This window comes from Ursus arctos, unplaced genomic scaffold (genome assembly GCF_023065955.2).
Source record: "Ursus arctos isolate Adak ecotype North America unplaced genomic scaffold, UrsArc2.0 scaffold_23, whole genome shotgun sequence".
Taxonomy (NCBI): Eukaryota; Metazoa; Chordata; class Mammalia; order Carnivora; family Ursidae; genus Ursus; species Ursus arctos.
The window spans coordinates 20,835,632-20,858,532 of record NW_026622908.1 but is presented as its reverse complement, the minus strand read 5'-3'; the positions used below and the strand labels follow the sequence as shown (position 1 = coordinate 20,858,532).

Sequence of the window (22,901 nt, the reverse complement as noted above, 5' to 3'; positions counted from 1 at the left end):
AAATGAGTAAAAGCCTCGAGCTATGCTAGAGCCTTACATCATTTCAAACTTTTTTTTATAAAGATTTTATTTTTTAATCTTTACACCCAACGTGGGGCTCAAACTCACAACCCCAAGATAAAAAGTCACATGCTCCACTGACTGAGCCAGCCAAGTGCCTTTCAAGTTTATTTTTTAATAAGATATTGCAAACATCAGTTTTATCAGAACTTTAAGTTTTATACAAATGCCTGTCTTGATTTCACAAAGTCTGACAAAGAGATCAAAGGAGATAGAATGGTAGCAATATGGTCTATAATCTAGTTTCATGTAAATAATAGATTATTCCAGCTTGGTTTATCCATAAAGACTTTGCTTTCATGAATATACCTAGGAAAAAGATATACCTTGGAAATATGTTTCAACTGAAAATTTGTCAACATTTCATGGGGTAGATAAAGGGACATTTTTCTTAGGAGATTTATAACTCAAAGATAAGGTATTAAATACAGAGAAGAACATTAAAAACAAATATTACACTATTTTAATGACACAGTGACTGATTAAAGCCGTGAGTTGAACAATTTGTTATTGCAATGGTATTTCTTAAAGATTTATTTATCTGAGAGAGAGAGAGAGAGAGAGAACAGGCACCAGGAGGAGCAGAGGGAGACACAGAGAAACTTCAAGCAGGCTCCCCACTGAGTACAGAGCCCGACATCGGACTTGATCCCAGGACCCTGAAATCATGACCTGAGCCAAAATCAAGAGTTGGACACCCAAACAACCGAGCCACCTAGGCAGCCCAGCAATGGTATTTTGGCTTTATTTTGGATTATCTCATAAACATAATATTTTTATTACTATTAATTTGTTGTATGTACTCAAAAAAATACGTTAACAGCCCCTGAAATACTTAGGATACCACAAATGGAAATCATTAGCCAAAAGCTGTACTATTTGAGTTGAAGTTTAAATTTCTGCCAATTAACCTAATTTAAACTTACTTTTCAAATGATAAATGAGTTAGTAATTTATGAAAATTATATTGAACTTTTTATTTTTTAAAAAAATTTTATTTATTTATTTGACACAGAGAGAGAGGGCGCACAAGCAGGGGGAGCAGCAGAGGGAGAGGGAGAAGCAGGTTCTCCGCTGAGCAGGGAGCCCGATACAGGGCTCGATCCCAGGACTCTGGGATCATGACCTGAGTTAAAGGCAGACACTTAACAAACTGAGCCACCCAGGCACCCCTTGAACTCACTTTTTAAATGTCTTATAGCTATATTGACTATAAATATTATCAAATAATGTTTTAATATTATTTTAATTCTACCTTTACCATACTTATATCTGACAACAGGCAGTTGGCCTATTCTCAGTGTTACAAGTTTGAAGTTTAAAGATTCAATCACTTGAAGCAAAAGAAAATTTAGCTTCCTTCATTAGTACCCAAACTCTAATTTGTGACAATAAAATATACTGAACCTATCAGTGTTTTTTAGGACATCAAAATGAATCATACTTTGTGGAAGAAATGAAAAAACAGCTAATTTAATCCTATGGAAAACTCTTCTATAAATTCTTTTCTTTTCTTTTTTTTTTTTTTTTAAGATTTTATTCATTTGTCAGAGAAAGAGAGAACACAAGCAGTCTCCTGCAGGCACAGCATGCAGAGGGAGTAGCAGGCTCCCCAGTGAGCAAGAAGCCCAATGCAGGACTTGATCCCAGGACTCTGGGATCATGACCCAAGCCAAAGGTAGACAATTAACCGACTGAGCCACCCAGGCGTCCCTCTATAAATTATTTTCATTTGTAAATTCAAATTTGGGGTATTATTTTTTTTTAAATAATCAAGTTAATTTACCTGAAATGTAATCACTCCCGCCTTTTTTCTTTAACATGTACTAACTACAAAGGTAAAGCACTTTATAAACTCCTTTTATATCTTGTATGGAATGAACAGGTAATAACCATGTGCTTCATTTTGGAACAGCTACCCACCTCACCCTATCCCATCCAAAAAGAGAGAAAGATCTTCACTGCTTTATTTTTTTTTATATCTCCAGTTAGTGATTTCCCAAATTTTTATCATATAATGACCACCTGTGAATTTATGTGAGGTTTACGGTGCTGTATTTGTCCCTCATTAAATGGTTTCATATCCACATGCTCTAATTATTCTCCAACTAAAGTGCTAGAATTTCCTTTAAGAGGATAAATATAAAAGGGAAGGAAATCTTCCCCAAATTATAGATATTTCTACCCTTCCATTACAAAGAACATTAAAAGAAGGGGAAAAAACCCTGCACCTATAAATGTCTCATAACACAAAACATATCCTGGTCAGCCTAAATAGAGGTTTATATTTTTATGCCTTTCAGTTTAAAATTAATGTTATGTTTTTAACAAATCATAAACCTCTGAAAGAAGAAAGGTTTTCTTTACACAAGATAGAAAAAGCATAAAAAGAAGATTGGAAAATCTGACTTTATTAAAAACTACAACTTGTATGCACTTATCAAATGATTCCAAAAACAAAAATAAGCCATAGAAACAAAGAAGATACTGGAAACACACAGAATAAAAGATCCGAAGAAATCACACTGTATTTAGCAAAATTCAGTAGAAAAATGGGTAAAAGATATGAACGAGCAATTCACAGAAAAGGAAATGGCATGCCAAAAGACTCACTCTCAGCCTCATGAGTGATAAGGGCAACACTAATTAAAACTACAGTCAGATGCCATTTTATACCCATCAGACTGACAAAAAGTAGGGCAATACCCAATCTTAAAGACTTGTAGGTCAACAAAGACTCTTACTGCCTAAGAAGTACAATCACTTCTGAGAGCAAAGCTGAAAACGGACCTAGACCATAATCTAGCAATTGTTCCAGGTATACATCCTGCCAATGGAAACTTACATACATTAAGTACAAAAAGAAAAAAACAAAAACAAAAGCACAGAGGTAAAATAATGTTCACTGCTGCTCTGCACATAGTAGCAAAATTCTGAAAAAAAAAAAAAAAAAAAAACCCCGATTGTCAAAAAAAGAATAAAGTATGGCTTTTTCATACAACACACACAATACAAGTGTGTCCTATACCACAATCATCATATGTTTATGTACCACAAAAAAAGAAAAAAACCCCACCAATTTTAAGGGTAAAACACCACTGATTTTAAGATGTATCACAATTTCAAAGATGTTAAAATGTGGGGTAAATTGTGTATGTTAGAATTAACAACATGCAGCAAAATGAATTAATGGAAATTATATGTATGACCATGGATAAATCTCAAAACAACAATGCAGAACAAAAACAAGTTGCAGAAGTGCATTATCTTATATTTAAGAGCTAACAGCAGACAAACCTATACTGTATTTATATATATTAAGTATGTGGTCAAAGTATAAAAACACACGTGGAAATGATAAACCTGCCAGGAAGAAAGGGAAAGAAGGACTTCAGCTACACAACCTGTTTGATTTTGCACCCAGGGTAACCACTGCACAGGAAATGATTCTATTACTCTCTATACTTTCACGGCCTACCTTCACATTAACTTTTAAATGAAGAGGAAAAATATATACCAGAGAAGAAAATTAATTGATTGTATTTTTTAAAGTAAAAACAAAAAGAAAACCCACTACAGATATATTTTATTAGCATATTCAATAGCCATATACTATATCAGGTTTTTTTTTCAACTTTTCTTTCAATTCAAATCAAGTAAAGCCACTTACAAGCAGGATGACACAGCAATGAAGAACACATATTTTTTTCATCAATGAGCTGTTTCTAGCAAAAGGCAAACACATGTATCCACATACCTACATCACTAATAAGGGTAGTAACAAGATGTGTGAGACAAGCAGGTAGCAGGGAGAACAGAAATGATCAAAGTATGCTCCAGAAGGAGCACAAAAAGATTCAGTAAGTTAACCTATGAGCTAATTTTTGAAAGATCATGGGAAGAAGTCTCCCATGTAGAAAAGAATATTCCATGCAATACAAACCAACAGCACATACAAAGGCAGAGACTAATGAAAATTAGCTTTCTTTGGCTAGAAAAAGGTCCACAAATTGTGGCTGGCCAAATCTGACTCGGCCTATTTTTGTATGGTCCACAAGCTAAGAACGGTTTTAACATTTCTAAAAGGTTGTTGTTGTTGTTGTTTTTTAAGTATGCAACAGAGACCATATGTGGCTTGCAAAACTAAACTATTTGCCGTCTAGCCCTTAAATAAAGTTTGCTAACCTCCACACTAGAATTTAACTTGCCAGGGGAGTGGGCCACTGGAGAAAAAGATGATCCTTGAGAAGAAAGACAACTGTAAATAGGAAGAGCACAGATCATGAAGAAACTTGTCTTCCACGCTAAGGAGCTATAAGATGATGGGGGCCTCTGAAGGATTTTAAACAGAAAATCAACATAATCATATCTGTATTACAGAAAGATTACTCAGGCAAAGTTCTAAATGATAAACTGGACAGAAACAATAATGGAAACAGCTGAAAGACTAGTGTAATAGTCCAGGTAACAGCTGATCAGAGCCTCAGCAAAGGCAGTACCCAAGGAATGAAACTGGGTACCGATTACCAATAGGTAGCTAGGAGGAAGAACCAGAGAGCTCAGTGAAGCGGGAAGAAGGAAATGACACAAGACGTTTCTGGCTTGAAAAACTGATAGCCAAATGATAATAGAAAACATTTTTTTTTTTTAAATAGGAAAATTGAGAGGAAAAACTGGATTTTAGACATGATGAGTTTGAGATGCCCTGTGACGCAGCCCAAGTTCCCCTACATATAGATTCTTTTAGAAAGGCCTGTATTGCAGGCAGTTTACTTGGGAAGTTACCATCCCAGGGGGCAGGAGTGAAGGACATGGGGAATAAGTCAGGAAAAAGGGAAAAACAATTCATAAAATCCACCATTTGGCAACAATCATCATCAATGATTCAAACAAGAATTATCTCAAGATGCAAATCATAGTGGGAGAAAGCTTTAAAAGTAACAGAATATTACTGTTGGGAGACAATTCACCATAAGTTTCTCGTGTTCCTCCCTGTCTTGCAAGAAAGGGCACTGACTGCCTTTGTTCCAGAGTATCTCTTCAAGCGGTATTTGTATATCCCTGAACATCCCTGGAAGGTAGAGATAGTATAGTGCCTTCCTCCAGGGCAAAGGACAGGTTGTTTAATGTCCACGATAAGAAAGATAATGACTCCCTCTTGGTCCAGTGCAGGCAGGCTCACTGCCCCTTAGGAAGATTCAAGTTTCCTAAACCTAGGGTTCCTCTCTAGCAACGCAACTGTTTTTGTTCAGAAGTCACCTGGCTGGCCCTGTTCTCATCATCCTGTGGGGAATTCAGTTGGGGACTCAGGGCAAATACTGACACAATGTCTACTGCTATTGCTATGAGTAAGAAAGTCCTTTATCTCTGACCTAATAGTCTCCTATCTTCTGCCAGCTTCTATGGCTAATTTGTTAGCTTGCAAGACCCTTCACAGCTCTCAAACAATTTCACAGCTTCGGGGCACCTAGGTGGCTCAGTCGGTTAAGTGCCTGCCTTCAGCTAAGGTCATGATCTTCAGGTCCTAGGATTGATTCCTGCATCAGGCTTCCTGCTCAGCAGGGAGTCTGCATCTCTCTCTCTGCCCCTCTTCCCCCCTCCCTCTTGCTCATTCTCTCTCTCTCTCTCTCTCAAATAAATAAAAACAATTACATACTTCCAAAATATCTCCTCATAAGACTCATACTAATCAACAGAAAGTAATCAGCAGGTGCCACCTTAAGAGATCAAGGTTAAAATAACTAGTAATGGGACATATCAACATCATGTGCCTCCTGATATGAATGTACTAAGAGGAACACATTTTACTATGAAATTTCTAAGTACAAGAAAATAAATCCAAACTGAGGGCCATTCTACAAAATAACTGGCAGTATTCTTCAAAATCTCAATGTCAGAAAACAACACAAAGACTGAGAAACTTTTCAGATTACAGATAACTAAAGAGACATAAAAACTGAATAGTCTTTGCTTTTAGGAAAAATATTAGGGGTAAAAATATAGATATATTAGGGGTAAAGGGACATTATGCCTGCAACTCAAAAAAAGTTCAGGAAAAAAAATACAGATATGTAGAGAAAAGGTAAACACAAATGGAATAAAATATTAACACCTGAAGAATCAAGGTGAAAGACACATAAGAATTCTTTGTACTACCGTAACTTTTCCATAGGTCTGAATTTGTCAAGTGATAAATTAAACAGAAGAAAAAGAATATGAGTGACAGGCATAAAACGATGTGTTTGGTTTTGGGGGGCTTTTGTTTTTGTTTTGTTTTTTGTTTTTTGGGTTTTTTTGCACAAGGCAACTCTTCAAGAGTTACTCATTTGGGAATGAACTGTTGAGTATTTTAGGTATGAGTGACAGGCATAAAACGATGTGTTTGGTTTTGGGGGGCTTTTATTTTTGTTTTTTGTTTTGTTTTTTTGCACAAGGCAACTCTTCAAGAGTTACTCATTTGGGAATGAACTGTTGAGTATTTTAGGCATGACCCAGATCACCTAAAATCTAGAATGGTCAGACACACAATGAGTCCCTGGGATCATCTGCCAACTTTAATAAAAAAGTATTCGTATGCAGCAAGAAGAAATCTTCTCATTTAAAAGTATTACTTAATTCACAGTAGTTTTGGAGCTTTTGGTCATTATGTAATTTCTTCAATGGAGACTAAAAGTAGAATTTCACTATGTGGTCCAATAAATTTGACAAAAAGGCCTTTTCATTCTTGAAAAAGACAGAGAACCCTAGTACTAGTCTATACAAGGCTCTGCAATAGGAATTAGAAAATAGAACCACATAACTAGCAATATTCAGACAATAAAACGTAGTTTCTAGTCACACTGTTTCGTTTCTCAATTACCTTGTTTGAAGTGCATATTTATAGAAGACAAAACAATATGTCTTCTTAGAAAAAATAAATACCCCAGAAATTTAACCCTCTTCAATGGCCATTTAAATATCAGTATTTTAAACACCTGTATCATTAACAGATTATTTTATCAGTATTCTGTCCAGGAAATTACTTAACACTGAAACATTTCACGTAAGAAACATTTTCACATAAATGAACTGCCACATATTATAAAGCTTCATAAAATAAACCTGTTCTCTGAGGTGTCTACAAAACATTTATTTGAAAACACTGAAGTCTTGGGTATTTTCCAGCAGTATTGTGAACAAAGCATCTAGAGAATGTGTTGACTATAACACAAACCAGCACGTTAAATAACAAGCTTCATCTGACTTAGCAAAACATTCCAACTTTTGGAACACAAAATGACCTGCTGGACATTTCACAGCTGCTAGAAATCACCCTGCAATACCAATTTACTTTAGAAAGGCTAGAGAAGAGTTAATTAAAATAGTACTTAAGGACTACACTTACTAAAGCATATAATTCTCCAGATTTTTTAAAGCTATCTAAAATCAAAACCCCAGGCGTGCCTGGCTGGCTTAGTCAGTGAAGCATACAACTCTTGATCTCGGGATCGTGAGTTCAAGCCCTACACTGGGCACAGAGCTGACTTTACCAAAAAATAAATAAATAAAAAATAATAAATAAAATATAAATTAAATTTTAAAAAACAAAATAAAAACCCAAAATTGAAATATTGATAGGAAAATTGACTAAAGATAAAAAGTTCACCTGAAGCACTCTCTTCCTTAAAGAAAACTTTAAGACTAACAATGCAAATCTAGTTTATAAAACTTAAGTACAAAGAAAACTTTCATTGGTCATCCAGTATCTGTCAATAGCTGTATGATGGCTTGCTAGGAAATGCAAACAGTCCTATAACTCTGGGTTATGAACAACTCCCTTAAGAGAAAGCCAAATGAATTACTTTCTATTTTATAGGAAATCTGTCCCAGAAGAACCACCACAAAATTTTTATTTTGTATTAAAAAAAAATCTATGTAACTAACTTTTACGCAAAGATGAGTATGTGATATTAAAAACTAAAAAAATAAAAGTCCTGACCAGAATACCTCCTAACGCAATCTACCTCTGAAACAACTCAAATCAACAGAGGAAGCTGAATCCTAGATTAATAATTTGATCTCATGTCCACTGCTGATAAAGCACTGTAAAGGAAAAAATTCTGCTGTTCTTTTAAGAAATAATGACTCAAAGTTCTAAATGAACATTCATAGAATCAAAGGTCCTGTTTTATAAAACTTTTCAAAATTACAGGCTATCCTAAATAAACGACTTTAATATTCTCATTTTGTACTTCCAATAGTACAGCATTCTACATTCATAACTGAAAGAGAATTATCACTCCAGACTAACATATATCACAAGAACTAAAAGTCTAAAAACCAGTAAAGTGACAACAGTAGCTGCTCCCCACCCCACACACCAATACAAATAACAGTTGTGCATTTGGAAAAGCTGAAAAGACAAATATTGACAGCAGTATAAGCTTGATTATAGTACTTTCAATTTTGAACAATATTTATGAACAACATTTTAGGGCTTGAAAAAATAAACTGAAACAAAAAAATCAGTGACTATTCTTTCCAAATTCTGTTAAGATCCTACACGCCCCTAGGTGACCTACACTGCTAATTCAAACTTGTTGGGTTTTTTCCTACAATTACATTCTTTCCCTACTCATATTTTAGTTGCCAGATATGCTACTTTATAAAAATGTCCTTTTTTAGAAATTTAGTGAAGTACATTCAAAAACCTTTCTAATGTAGAAACACTTTTTTAAGTTTCAATTTTAACTGTCATATATATCTTGTGAACTGGGGTCTCTCACAATGGCTTCAGGAAATCCTGTGCTTCAGGAAATTCTCTATGGTATCTAATTAGAAACAATAGAAGGAACAGAAATGAAACATGTTAAGAAAAATAAAGATCTCTTTCTTATCCTCATGACAAATGTGAGGAAGGGAAAAGACAGAGATTTACAACAAGCCTCCCTATGAAAGCCAAAAAGAAACTAAAGAACAATGTAAATTCATAAAGACCTAAGGAAGAAAGAAAACAAGCAGCTTCTGAAAAGAGTACTTTCAAAGAAAGGACGCTGAATTCTTAGAAACCTATTAGAACTGCTTATGTTTGGCTCCGACTACCTCTAATCATTAACTTTTTAAAATGACACACATTGTTGGAGCGCCTAGCTGGCTCACTTGGTAGAGCATGCAACTCTTGAGCTCAGGGTTGTGAGTTTGAGCCCCACATTGGGTACAGAGATTACTTTAAAAAATTAATTCAAAAAAATAAAAATTAAAAATTAATAAAAAAAATAAAATGACACATTGTTGGGTTGCTTATAATAAGCTGTGCACTAAACTGTAGATTTATATGGGCTTAGCAAGGGTCACATAAATATTTCTTTCTTCTACTAGCAGCCCCACAGAAATACTGAAAAAAAATTTTTCACATTAGTGTAAGAAGTCACACTGCCATGCATGATACTATAAAGTTATATGTATCAGAACTACAACTGTAAGAAAATCACATTCAGATCTATCAGCTGAAGAGATTTTTTAAATGCCATCAACATATTAAAAAGATTAAAAGATGATTACAAAAGTTTAATTCCTTTTGAAAATGTGTAAGTGATAGGTAACACATTTAAAGTTCAAAAATGAAGGCCAGCTATTGATCCCAGGGGATAAAATAAAGTATGTTAAATCATTTGACTGAAAATGGTCACACAACAGTTAACAGTTTACTGATGAGAAATTTATTCTCAGATAATAACTAAAAATCTCATACTGGCCAAAATAACTTCATGTCATTTTTCTGCCATTTGCATAAGAAGCTAGATAGAATCTCAGATAGAAAGTAATGATTACATATCAATTACACATGATGAATATGCCAAAACAATTATTTTATAGCAATGTTAAAAGTTAAGGGGCACCTGGGTGGTTCAGTCAAATAAGCCTCTGCCTTTGGCTCAGGTCATGATCCTGGGAACGAGCCCCACGTCAGGCTCCAACCCCACATCCAGAGGCCCACAGCTGGCTCCCTGCTCAGCGGGGAGTCTGCTTCTTTCCCTCCCCTTGCTCCTTCTCTCTCTCAAATAAATAAAATCTTCACAAAAAAAAAAAAAAACAACCTTAAAATGTTATTTGTTCATAGTAACCTTGCAAGTTGAAAGGACAAAAATGATCACTAAGCCATTACCATTACCTGGAATCAGACTGCTAGAATATGGGTAGAGTACACTAATATGTGAAATTTAACTATTTTGCCATAAAAACATGAAAACATACACATTGTTCACTCCAGGAAGAGGTGGAATTTCAGTATGAAAATTATTTTTAAATTATTCAATTATTATAAATCACAAAATATTCAGGAAAAAGAACCTATTTCCTCCTAGTCATTCTAACATGTTTTATTATATGTTTACAATCATAATACATGTATAACTTGATATGCCAACTTGTTCTCTCTAGGATATCTTAGATGTGTTCTATTTAGGATCTTTTGAGAGCAGCATAATATTCTATCACGTGTGCATACTATAATTTGTTGAACTGCTTTTTTTTTTCAATTTTTTCACTACATTTATATAAAGTTGTGATGAACATTTTCATATAAATAGCTTTTATACATTTTTAATTTTCTTAGTATGGATTTCCAAAAAGGAAACTTGATAAATACTATCAAATTTTGCTTTGCAAAGTGCAAATTTTGCTGGGTTTTTTTAATGCATCGACCAGAAATAAATATTTTAAGATTTGAAGTTTCAAACATAGGGGCGCCTGGCTGGCTCAGTCAGCAGAGTATGTGACTCTTGATCTCGGGGTTGTGAGTTCAAGCCCCATGTTGGGTGTAGAGATGACTTAAAATCTTTAAAAACAAAATAAGTAAAATAAAAGTTTCAAACATAAACTGTAATAGAAATGAGTGAAGATACCAAAGAGGAAACACAGAAAAAGAAACAATGTGGAAATAAGATAATTCAATCTGAGCTACCTGTGAGGGAAAAATATGGAGCTCAATAGTTCAAAAGATGAGCTGAAAGCTAAGAATAGGGTACACTATAAATGCAATCATCCAGAGGAATACATAAACTGTGGATAAAAGAAACTACTGGAGAGCTTAGTGGGAGTAATCACTGGAGTGGCATGGACAGAACTATACTGCCAAGGGCTAAGAAGTGAATACAAATTCAGATAGATGCTCAAGTACACATTTAAGAAGTTTGGATGAGGGGCGCCTGGGTGGCTCAGTCATTAAGCATCTGCCTTCGGCTCAGGCGTGACCCCGGCGTTAGAAGATCAAGCCCCACATCAGGCTCCTCTGCTGGGAGCCTCCTTCTTCCTCTCCCACTCCCCCTGCTTGTGTTCCCTCTCTCGCTGTCTCTCTGTCAAATAAATAAATAAAATCTTAAAAAAAAAAAAAAGTTTGGAAGAAATAAAGAGGAAGACAGGTCCAAAGATTGGAGGAGGCACAATTAAAAGATGGCTGCTTAAGATGATCTCAGGTATCCGATCATTTTTAAAGGCTGAAGAAAAATGGCCCACAAAAGTGTCGGACAGGCTCAAGATTCTGAAAAACACATTTCAGGATGAAATCCACAGTAGAGAATAGGAAATAATCTTGGAGGGAAGATGTTTCAGTCCTTGACAGAGTAGTGAAAACACAAAGCGTGTACTGGTATAAGTTACATTCAGAGGCAGAGGGTTGGAAATCTGGAGGAAGTTCATACCTATTGACTTCTACACGGGAAACAGACTCATCTGCTAGAATTAAAGAAGTGAGGGATATAGTAGGGATTTGAGAAGTAAAGTGTGTATATGACACCTTCTCAAGTGCTTGGGCAGGTATCTGTGAAGCCGCTTAGTAAAGGCACTATACTTTGACTAAAGGATATAGGTAGAGCATAGCATGCCTATATTTGATTACTTTTATGATAATCATGTATTTGATTCCCCAATGTCTATTAGACATTTTATATCCATGAAAACCTTTAAGACATGGTCTCTGACCCAAACAGTTCATATACTATTTTATATTTTGAAATGTAAAAATTTCCCAAAATGTAATATTAGATTACCTACTAACAGGTTATAAATTGATGTATTTCATTTTCTTCCAATCAGATTAGCAAGAAACAATTTCAATATACCTTCAGATGTGAGATACTTAAGAGAGATTTTAGAAGTTACAGAGTAGCCACTAGAAATACTTTCAGAAATGCCACACTAGGAGGTCTTAGGGCAACTCACAAGGCAAACATCCCAATTGTTTTCTACTCAAAAGTACTGGCAAAACCAATTATATTATAATCCCTAACACCCTAAGTAAGTTTCCACACAGAATTCACTTTTAAATACACACGTATAATAAATATCAAAATGTCACCAAATTGTCAAATTTCATTAAGAATGTGTCATAAGTAATTATAATGGGGCAATATAATTCTTGCCCTTTGCATGACCAGGCGTCAAGGAGCCCAAATTAAACATACTTCTGATTTACATAAATTAAGTACACAAATAATATCCCTTCTGTATAGTGGTTTCAGCTAGCAATTTCAATCTTCTTAAAAGTACCTTAAAATGGAATTCTATCTATACCCTGTTTTCACCTTCTATTTTCTTTCTACCAGTTGGCACAGGAATGAGGTTTGGAGAGCAACACATTCCAAATTTAGAAGGTAATAATATAGTTAGAAAAGGCAAACCTATTAGAATTTTCTCAAGCAATGCAAGAATTGTGCATGTCCAAAAGGAAAAACCATGAGAATAAGAGAACTAGATTAACCATACTTAAGAAATAGGAGCTTCCACTTGATTTAAATTAACATACAACATGTCTCTATAAAAATGAGACTATGAAACTGGTTAGACTTGATGGAAAGCCTGTAACAGAAATTAAACTCATAGACTGTTTTCATATTTTTTTAAAGATTAATTTATTTATTTTACAGAGAGCATGAGTACAAGCAGAGGTAGGGACAGGAAGAGGGAAAGAAATCCTCAAGGAGACTCCCTACTGAGCACAGAGCCCAAAACGGGGCTCTATCCCAGGACCCTGAGATCATGACTTGAGCTAAAACCAAGAGTTGGCCAAATAATCAACTGAGCCACCCAAGCGCCCCCAATTTTTTTCATATTTTTAAATAACTTTTTTGGCTTTAAACATTACAAGGAGTAACAAGTATTAATACACAACTTTCAGAAGCCGAACCATTCCTGATATTTTAAACATTATTTATTTCAATAAACAGTTTTTTAAAAACTTGAACATGCTATATATAAATCACTATTTTTCTCAGGCAGTGTTTTCCAGCTCACATACGCATGCACACGTATAAAAGAAAATTTACAGTACTTGGCCAATTTCAGCTACTACTTGCTCAAAGCAAGAACCATGTCTTACTCTCTTCATAGCAGAGTACTTTGCACTTAGTGGACACCCAAATATATACCAGGTAAAAGAGTTTCCACACACATATTTTATCACTGTTTTACCTGACGTAATAAAATTTCATTTAACTGTGGTGAGAGTCTGTGATCCAGCCACAAAAAATATTTAAAGAAGAGTAACCAGATTAAAATCCTAATATTTTTGAAGTCAATACTATTCTTATCTAACTTTAAACACAAAACTACCATTAATATGCTGCAGAGATACTTGTACTGTCTCCACTGAAACTGATTACAAGTTGGCCCAAAACATGTTTTGAGAATGTAGTGAAGCGTAACATCGTAGCTATAGGCTATATAGCTCATAACCTGCAATTTTCATTGTGATTTTATGTCACTTACCCTACTTAATCTCAATATAAGTTGTCATAAATTACATATTTAAAATCCTCTGAAGTATTAATTTAAATTTTACTTTAGAAGAAATATCTCTAGAAAGGCAGGTTCAATTTTCAATATGTTATCACTCTATCTAACTTATTAACTATTTAAGACTATACATTACATATCTAAAGTCGTATAGTTTACCAAACCTACAAGACTCTCATTGTATTATTAAACAGGTAACACAGTCAAAATATACACAAATGATATCTTTAGGTGTTTAACCGCTTTATAGGGTATGAAATATTTTCTAAGCAAGTTATTTTCTACAAATGTTTCAAAGTTAAAAAACTGTAAGATATTTTAATTTATGAATAATATGCAACAAAAGCAGGGGGAAGCTGAAGAATTTGAAGTTAATAAACATTTTTTGTAAGTCACATGCTTTTTTTTTTTTAATTTCTAAAATGGAATACAGATCTTCCTCAACTTAAATGGGGTTACAACCCAATAAACCCATCATAAGTTAAAAATACCAAATAGAAAACGCATTTAATATACCTAACCTACCGGACATCATAGTTTAGCCTTGTCCACCTTAAACCCACTCAAAACACATTAGTCTACAGTTGGGCAAAGTCATCTAACACAAAGACTATTTTATAATAAAGTGGTAAATATCTCATGTGATGTATTCAATAGTGTACTGAAAGTGAAAAAAGGAATGGCTGTGTGGGTGGGTACAGAATGGTTTTAAGTAGATCATTATTGACCCTCATGATCAGGTGGCTGACTGGAACTGTGGCTTGCTGCTTCCACCCAGCATCAAAGGAAGAGTATCAGACCCCACACTGCTAACCTGGGAAAAGATCAAAATTCAAAATTCCAAGTACTGAATGTGTGTGACTTTCACACTATGGTAAAGTCAAGAAATCCTAAGTCAAACCATGGTAAATAGGGGATCATCTGTAATTGGCTAGTCAAATGCAGCCAAGTTTTACAGTTTCTATCAAATTTTATAAAGGCAATGTTCTTGGTAAGCCATATGTAATCAAATGTAATTTATAATACATGGCTCCAAAATTCTAAAGGGGGGAGGAAATGACTCATTCTGTTCATCTAATTATTACAATATCAAATCTAAACAATTTTTTTTCCAATTAGAAAAGATGCTCCAGCATTAACAATATGCAAAATAAAACAATTTATCTGGCAGCCTCTGGCAATCCTTTATTTTCAATAAGACCAAGAATCCGTCTTTCACAATTTAGATCCTAACCTAAAGGATAAAGTACAGCTCAAAAGAACAATGTACTTGATTACGCTTTTCTAAATCTCCACTTCTTTTAGGTGTAATCTTTTTATTAAAGAAAAAAAAAGGCAAAACAGCAAAGAAAACGCAACATGAAAAGCCTACCTGGAAATCTAATTTTTAAAAGGAGATGTTAATCTCAGAAATTAAAATTGGACTGAGTGACAGATAACAGAGAAATTGGGTTTTAATTCAGTTTGAAAAACCTACATTCATTTATTATGCACCTTAAAGTATCTCTAAAAACTAAAAAAAAAAAGTTATTCTATAAATCAAGCTCATTTTAATAGCAATAATATGTTCTATGCTCTTCACACTTCTGATTTCAAATTAGGCATTTAACGTAAGATTTTTGTAATTGTACAGAAAGTTTATCTTCCCTAAATTTACATTAAGGAAAAGTAGTTTAGATTGAAGAAACAAAAGGCACAAAAAGGAAGGTGGTAGTGGTTTTAAAAACTGGTCAGGGATGATACACAGATATTAACTTCACAACTCTGACCTTTTAACAGGTGTTACAGTGTATTCTTAATCTTTCCCCCAAGCTACCACGTATTTCACTGATTTTATAACTAAGTGAACTCTGGTCTCTAGCAACTCGAACATTTAAGTCAAAACAGATTTCTAAGTTTCCCAGATTGAATTAAATCAACCTCTTCCCCCAACTTAAGAAGCCCAGCTTCCTCTACCTTACCTGTCCACTAGCTTCCCTCCCGCTCAGTCTTACCCAGCAAGGAAAAATTCTCACTTTCTTAGAAAATTAAAGAAATTGTTTGGGTCAAAGTTACAAAATACATTTAACGTAAAACATAATGTCCTTGGCTTGTTTCAGTTCAAAGACTTCCTTCCAAGTTATGACTTGGCCATAACTACTAAATACAAAAGATAAATCAGTTTAATGACTTAACTGTCCCCAAATCACAAATGCCATCCCTAAAAATACAGTTATTTCCAATACTCAACCAGTTGTTTTTTTTTTTTAATTTCCACACAAGTCCTAAGATTGGAGGCTCTAGGTCCCCAGCATAACAGTGTGCATCTCAGAATTCAGACAATATGTAGCTTTTGTGTAATAGCATCTGGCCCAAGTATCAACTGAGAGCAGAATGCTCTGCCAAATAGGTCAAGGTCTAATTTAACAGACATTTAGGTAAAATGAATAACATACATCTTCCAAATATCTATTCTAGCATGGTCCTAACGGTGATTAAGATAAGGTCCAAAGGAACAGCTATGACAAAACTACAGAAGCAACACACAAATATTAAGTTGTTTCTCCCCAAATCACTCCTAATCCAACCAAAAGAAGTGGACTGTATTTTGTTAGGTCAGCCACATAAGTGCTTTGGCTACCTGGAAAACTTACACTGATTCAAAACTTCAATTCCTGGGACACCTGGGTGGCTCAGTCATTTAAGTGTCGGCTCACGTCATGATCCCAGGATCCTGGGATCAGAGTCCCCATCAGGCTCCTTGCTTAGCGGGGAGCCTGTTCTCCCTCTGCCTCTCACCTCAGCTTGTTCTCTCTAATACATAAATAAAATCTAGAGGCGCCTGGGTGGCACAGTCGTTAAGCGTCTGCCTTTGGCTCAGGGCGTTATCCCAGCGTTCTGGGATCGAGCCCCACATCAGGCTCCTCTGCTGGGAGCCTGCTTCTTCCTCTCCCACTCCCCCTGCTTGTGTTCCCTCTCTCGCTGGCTGTCTCTGTCAAATAAATAAAATAAAAATCTTAAAAAAATCTAAAAAAATAAAAACAAAACAACAACAAACTTCGACTCCAAATATATATCCCTATTCAACTTATGTTAAGTGAGTGTTTAAAGATACAAGTTATTTTTTAAGCAGCTGGATCCAGAACCAGTAAAGACATTCAAAACAATTCCTTTAGACTTACATTTGTATCATACAGAAAGGGTTCCCATAACAAAGCTTTCAGAAAGTTGGAGGGCGGGGAGGGAGGGACACCTTTAAAGAAGTAATAAAATAGACTGGTAGATTCCTCCATTTTAACAAAATTCTAGTAGTTTGTCTCAGAAGTAAACCTTGCAAGATAAACATACCACACTGGAAGTCTCAACTTCAGACATTAGAAAATTAGGACAGCTGCAAACCCAGAAATTTTACATGAACTTTTTTTTTTTTTTAGCAGCAACAGTATAATCATATAGCAAGTTATTTTGTGTCCTCTAATAGTTAAGAGGCAAGAATTACTGAAGGAGTATTTTAAATACAGAGAACTTCAAAGTTCCTTAGATCTAAATATCGCCATGACATCTTTATCTCCAAACTCAAACATAAATGGAATGCAATGGAAACTACATTACTTAGGCCTTTTAATTAACTACCAATAACACAATTCTAATCTACCATATCACCACCTTTGGTGAACTACTGCAGAAAGAACATAGAAAACTAAGTCACCAGAATACGTCATTGTAACACTCCAATGGAAAATAACATGCAACCAAGTATTCCATTCAATGGATGTGAAACAGGTTTAGGAAAGAGTATTTCAGCATTCTGAAATCCACATTTTCTCTTTCCTACCTATAAATGCCTTCAGTGTTCATGTATCAAATATTTAAAACAAAAGCTCAATCAGAAAGTTCATTTGATGGCTGTTGCTATTTTAAGTTGCAAGAAAAAAAAAAGCTTTCAATATCTTACAATAAACAAATATTTATGTGACCTGCCATACTAGCTACAGCAGCCTACCTCTGTAATTTGCACCTTATTTTATGATACTCTATGACGGAACATCCAAAAAATTAAAACAGTATGATCTGAAGCTTCTTTTCAAGCATGTTTACAAGAAGAATTATCTCATAAAAACCATCTACTTTTATGTGACTCTAAAACTGCATGCCCAGAAGCCAATGACTGGTTTATAAGCAAGATAATGAGTAGTTCAATGGAAAAGGTATTATGACAATAAACGAAGACTGGCTCACCATGTTATGATCTGCTTGCCTAATATGTGTTTAGCTACTGTAGTCAGCAATGTCCAAATATAAATTTGAAACATTTAATGACTGGTTCTGTTCTAGATTTCAAGCTCATCTTACCTTTTTAAAACATAGTTTTAATCTAAGGCTCTCCACAAAAAAATTCTTTTTTAGAAAATATATTCCCTCGAGTAGAGAAAAATTTCAGGAACAAATTGTTATTCAATTTTACGGTAAGTACAAAAAAAACTCCACAGTGAAATGTGCAAAATCTCAACTATTTCAACACATTTCTATCTTAACACAAATTAAAATCAAGTAAGTTTCAAAAGTAAAAGAAAAATAAGCCTCAAACAGGTTGAGCACTATATTTTATAAATAAAGAGTTGTCCACACGTTATGAATGGACCCATAAATATACCAAGAAAACCTTAATTTAAAAGTACTCTATCTGGTTGGTTACATTTCAATTACTGTTAAGTGGCATGCAGGCATAAGGCAGCCAATAAAACTATAAAAACTTTTTTTTAAAAAAAGGCCGGTTTTATTTTGTCGACTAAGTTTACTAAGTTTAATACTAAGTTTAATCATGACCTATCAAACCTTATCATAGCTCACTGTATAAAATTAGCACTGCACTTGCAAACATAAGCAGAATCTAGACTTATTAAACATATGGTGAGGCTTGCCCAGCTTCTAAAAAATTAAATGAGAAAGCAGGATTAAAATGTTTTAACTGGGTAACAAACAAAGCCCACCGATCCTGCTCAAAAGTTTTCAACAAAAATTTGATCTAAAAGGGCACCTCTTAAAAATTTTAAGGCACCAAGAAATTAAAACTTTGAAATAATCTTAAATGGTGTGAATTTAAGCGATTCCACGCCAGAAGCTACAACTAACAAGCAAATACCTAGAAGGGGGAGGGGGGCGGGGGGAATTCAGCTGATCTCCAAACTACTACAAGGTACACATAAACTAAGCACAAGCACAGGCCGGTTTACCAGCTAACTTTCCCGGCCCAGGCCCAGGGAGACACAAAGTTGACGATAGAATCAACCATGAGCTTTCCCTGTAAACCGGACGATAATCTGAAAAACTTCACTGCTGCTAATAGAAGCGCCTTATAATTAGAAGCAGCGACCTGACAGGTGGAAAAATAAATTCTAACAGGGCAGCAAGAGGTTGTGAAAACACAGTTTCAAGGACTGAACGTGTTATGACTACTCTGTAACAGGTCCAAGGTAATTTACGCACACACCCTTTAGCGCAATTCCTCAAGCCTAGATAAGATTGGGAAACAGGCTTCGCAGAGAGCCACATACCATTTTAAAACAGCCGTCTCCCTCCCGACAGGAAAACAGACATTCCCATCCGAAGTCTTTCCGAGAGTTCTCCACGAAGGGAAGCGGGCGGCCGCCACCGTAACGAGAGAAGCCGGCAACAGCCCCGTCGCGCGGCCGCCACGCCTTCCTCCGGCCGCGGCAGGGGACGCGGAGCGGCGGGTCACATTTCTCCTCCCCAACAATCACACGCACTCACGTCTCCAGAGTTGACACCCTCTAAACCTGCCGCTCGGCGACGCTGGTGACTGGGCCACAAAGCCAGGGACGCAGCCATGGGCTGGGGCGCTCAAGTTGCGTGCGTGCGTGTGTTTGTGTTTGTTCCCCTTAATGAAAGACAAGAGGTCTCCGTAGTTACGGCCTAGGGTTGCGGTGGGGAAAGAGGCCCCCTGTGGGACTAAACAAAACTTCGGTTGCTGGGAAGAGCCGTTGCGCAACCCTGGCAGGGGAAGGCCGGGGCCGCCCAGCCCGGCCCCAGCGCCGCTTCCCGGAGGCTGCGCCACCGCTCGCACCAACCACGCGCGGCCCCCGCGTCCCGCGGCCTTCGGCCCCGAGCGGCCCCCGGACCCGCCACCCCGCGGGAAGCCGCGCGGAAACGCCGGAGCACCGGAGCGCAGGGGATCGGCAGGGGATGTAGGACGCGCGACGGGTGCGGGCCGCTCCGGAGGGGTTGGGCCCGGCCGGGGTCCGGCTGAGGGGCCCGGAGGCCCAGCGAACGAAGCTAGTCCCCCCACCCTGAGGCGGGGGCGCCCCTCGCCCTCCTCCCTTACCTTCCTAGAGGCCTGAGCTCTCCCCTCTTCGGGCGGCCGCAGCCCTGAGCATGTCCGGAGTGGGGTGCGGGGCCGTGCCGGGGACAGGGAGCCAGGCGCTTCAGCAGGCGGCACCACCCAGCCCGGGCTCAGCCCCTCTCCGCGGCCGCTGCCATCTTGTCCGGGCGGCTGAGAGGAAACGGCGAAACACCCTCCCCCGACCGCTGCTGCTGCTGCTCTCGCTGCTCTGGCTGCTGAGCGCCGGGCCCGTCTCCCTCATCTTCCTTCCCGGGGATTTGGGGTGGGGGCAGCAGGGCTGGGGCGAGGGGTGGCGAGAGGCCGGCCGGCCGGCCTCCGACTGCTGGGGCCTACGGGCGGCGCAGGGTGCGGGGCCCGCGGCGGCTGGGGCCCATTCCTGACGCCCCTGCCGCGAGAGGAGAAGAAGGAGACAGCCAAGAGAGGCGGCGACGCCGGGGCCCAGGGCTCGGTCTCCTCAGGCCGCCGCGCTGCCGGCAGTCGTCACGGAGGCAGCTGCCGCCGGCCGCCCGAGTCTCGGGCCCCTCCTCCGCGCCCGCCGGCCTCGGCCGCCGCCTCCGCAGCGCCACCGCCCGCCGGGCCGCGCTGCGCGCCGAGCCCGGGCGGCCCCGCTCGCCTCGGGCCGAGGCGCCTCCGCGAAGCCCCTCCCCGGGGCCCGCCCGCAGCCGCGCCCTTGTAGCTCCGAGCCCGCCTGGCGGCCGGCGTGGACCCGACCCGGAGCTCCCTCCCGCCGGCCCGCCCGCAGAAGCAGCATCCGTCAGCGCCCCCTCTGCTGTTCTGAACCTCACTCGAGGCCCACTCTGACAAAAATACACATTTAAAAAAAGATCCTAACCCCCCAAAGAAAGGATTAAAATGAGGAAGCAGGATTTTACAGGCCTTTCGAGATGCCGTAATCACAATTTCCCCTTCCACCCCTTAGGATCTGTTTCTTGGCAGCTTGTTGTTTTTTTTAAGGGTCCAAAAATAAGGAAAGGGGAAATGCTTGGTCAAGTGAACAGTCCCTGTCTAAAATAGGTCCTTCCCGCTCCCCATCCCAAAGAGAAGCGAACTGTAAAATCGGGTTGAAGAACGGGGGAAAGGCCTTCTTGCACGTTTTCCAAGAGCACCTCCAAGGTCCCAAACCCCATAATTGTGAAGTATGCCCACCTCTGCGTTGGTAACTCTCCATCGAGTTAGTTCCACTCCCAGAGACTAGTTACCTCTCTCCTGGAGACTAGGAAATCAACAGAATGGCCCATCTCAACGTAATCATAGAACTATAGAATTTTAGAGATGAAAGAAACTAAGAGATCCTTGGTCCAAACTCTTAAGCTAGGACAGGGCTTCAAAGAAGCTTCTGTGACCTGCCCAAGATTATACAGCAAAGCCCTGGTCCGCATGTCCTGTCCCCTTCTTTTCCCTAAGAAACAACTGACCTTCTAGTATCTATCATTCAGAGTTAAAATTTTTTAATACTTATTTCCTTTTGTTCTTAATCAATGTTTAATTGGGGGGAGAACTGAACACCTTTCTCTAAGGATGTGTCCTTTGTTTCTTTCATCATCTTTACTGGGAGGTTTGACTCTACCACGTTCTGTATTTATCCCCAGACATTTTCTCGTGCAGTAACTGGGGCAGGGCAAAGGGAGTGGCAAATTGCTGCATATTTAATACTACACATTTATTCCCTGCCGCTTTTCAAATGGAGAGGAGTAATTCTGAGAATTCGTTTTAAAAAGAGAAGAGGATAATACGCCCGTGAAGCAGTTGGAAGTATTTTCGAATGACAGTTGTTTTCTTTAAGTTAGGGAGGATAATCAGTGGAAAAGGCTTCCAAAATAGAAAACAAAACAATGTGTCAGAGAGATAGCAGCATATTAGCCATTCCTTTTTACTTAGTATTTAGTTACTTTTCATTTATTTATTAAAAAAAAAGCAATAGTTAAAAGAACCAAAAAAGGATAAAAACACTATTCACAGGAGAAAGTTACAATAATAATAATAATAATAATAAAATCTTAGTGAAACAGGGGAACTATTCCACTAGAACTTCAAACTTCCAGAATTTTTGTGAAATATTTCTCTGAATCACTTCTTTTTTTTTTAAGTATTTTTTTTAAAGATTTTATTTATTTATTTGACAGAGAGATAGACAGCCAGCGAGAGAAGGAACACAAGCAGGGGGAGTGGGAGAGGAAGAAGCAGGCTCATGGCAGAGGAGCCTGATGTGGGGCTCGATCCCATAACGCTGGGATCACACCCTGAGCCGAAGGCAGACGCCTAACTGCTGTGCCACCCAGGTGCCCGTCTCTGAATCACTTCTAATAGGAGCTTCCATTCTCCCTATTTTGTGGCATTACTACATTTATGGAAAAGCTGAAAAGGAGGAGGATTTGTTTTCCTTTCTATCCCTGACATTGGTATTCATTGCACTGTAAGTTCCAGGAGGGGATTCTGTCTTTTTTTTTTTTTTTTTGGTAAACAATTGGATTGCCGGTGCTTACAGTGCCTGATTTATAGTAAATGTTGTTAAATTAAGTCAATAAACACTATTATTTCAAGTCCTCCTCCGCTCTATACCTATTGTCTCTTAGCTTAATCTCTTTACTTCCAATCTCTTACCTCTCCAATCCATTCAGAACACCAACATCCAGATAGCTTTTAAAAGCCCCTGACTTAGCCATTTTATGAAGTTTGTAAAAAGAAAAATGGAAAACTTCCAGCGTTCTTTTTAAAAATGCAGACTACTAAA

General features: G+C 37.9%; 1 protein-coding gene across 10 annotated transcripts in view; it reads right to left on the bottom strand.

The window, feature by feature from the left end:
- Positions 1-20,718, bottom strand: part of HIPK3 (homeodomain interacting protein kinase 3) — an 87,211-nt gene extending 66,493 nt beyond the window's left edge. For 3 of the 10 annotated variants that reach the window (XM_026512153.4, XM_026512152.4, XM_026512154.4), the window contains exon 1: positions 20,153-20,717. The gene's annotated coding sequence lies outside the window, so the exon portion shown is untranslated. Of the gene's footprint in view, positions 1-19,364; positions 19,819-20,152 lie in introns of those variants that run through there. The other 7 variants (XM_048213891.2, XM_048213887.2, XM_026512150.4 and 4 more) reach the window with 6 other exon arrangements.
- Positions 20,719-22,901: the final 2,183 nt, after the last annotated feature.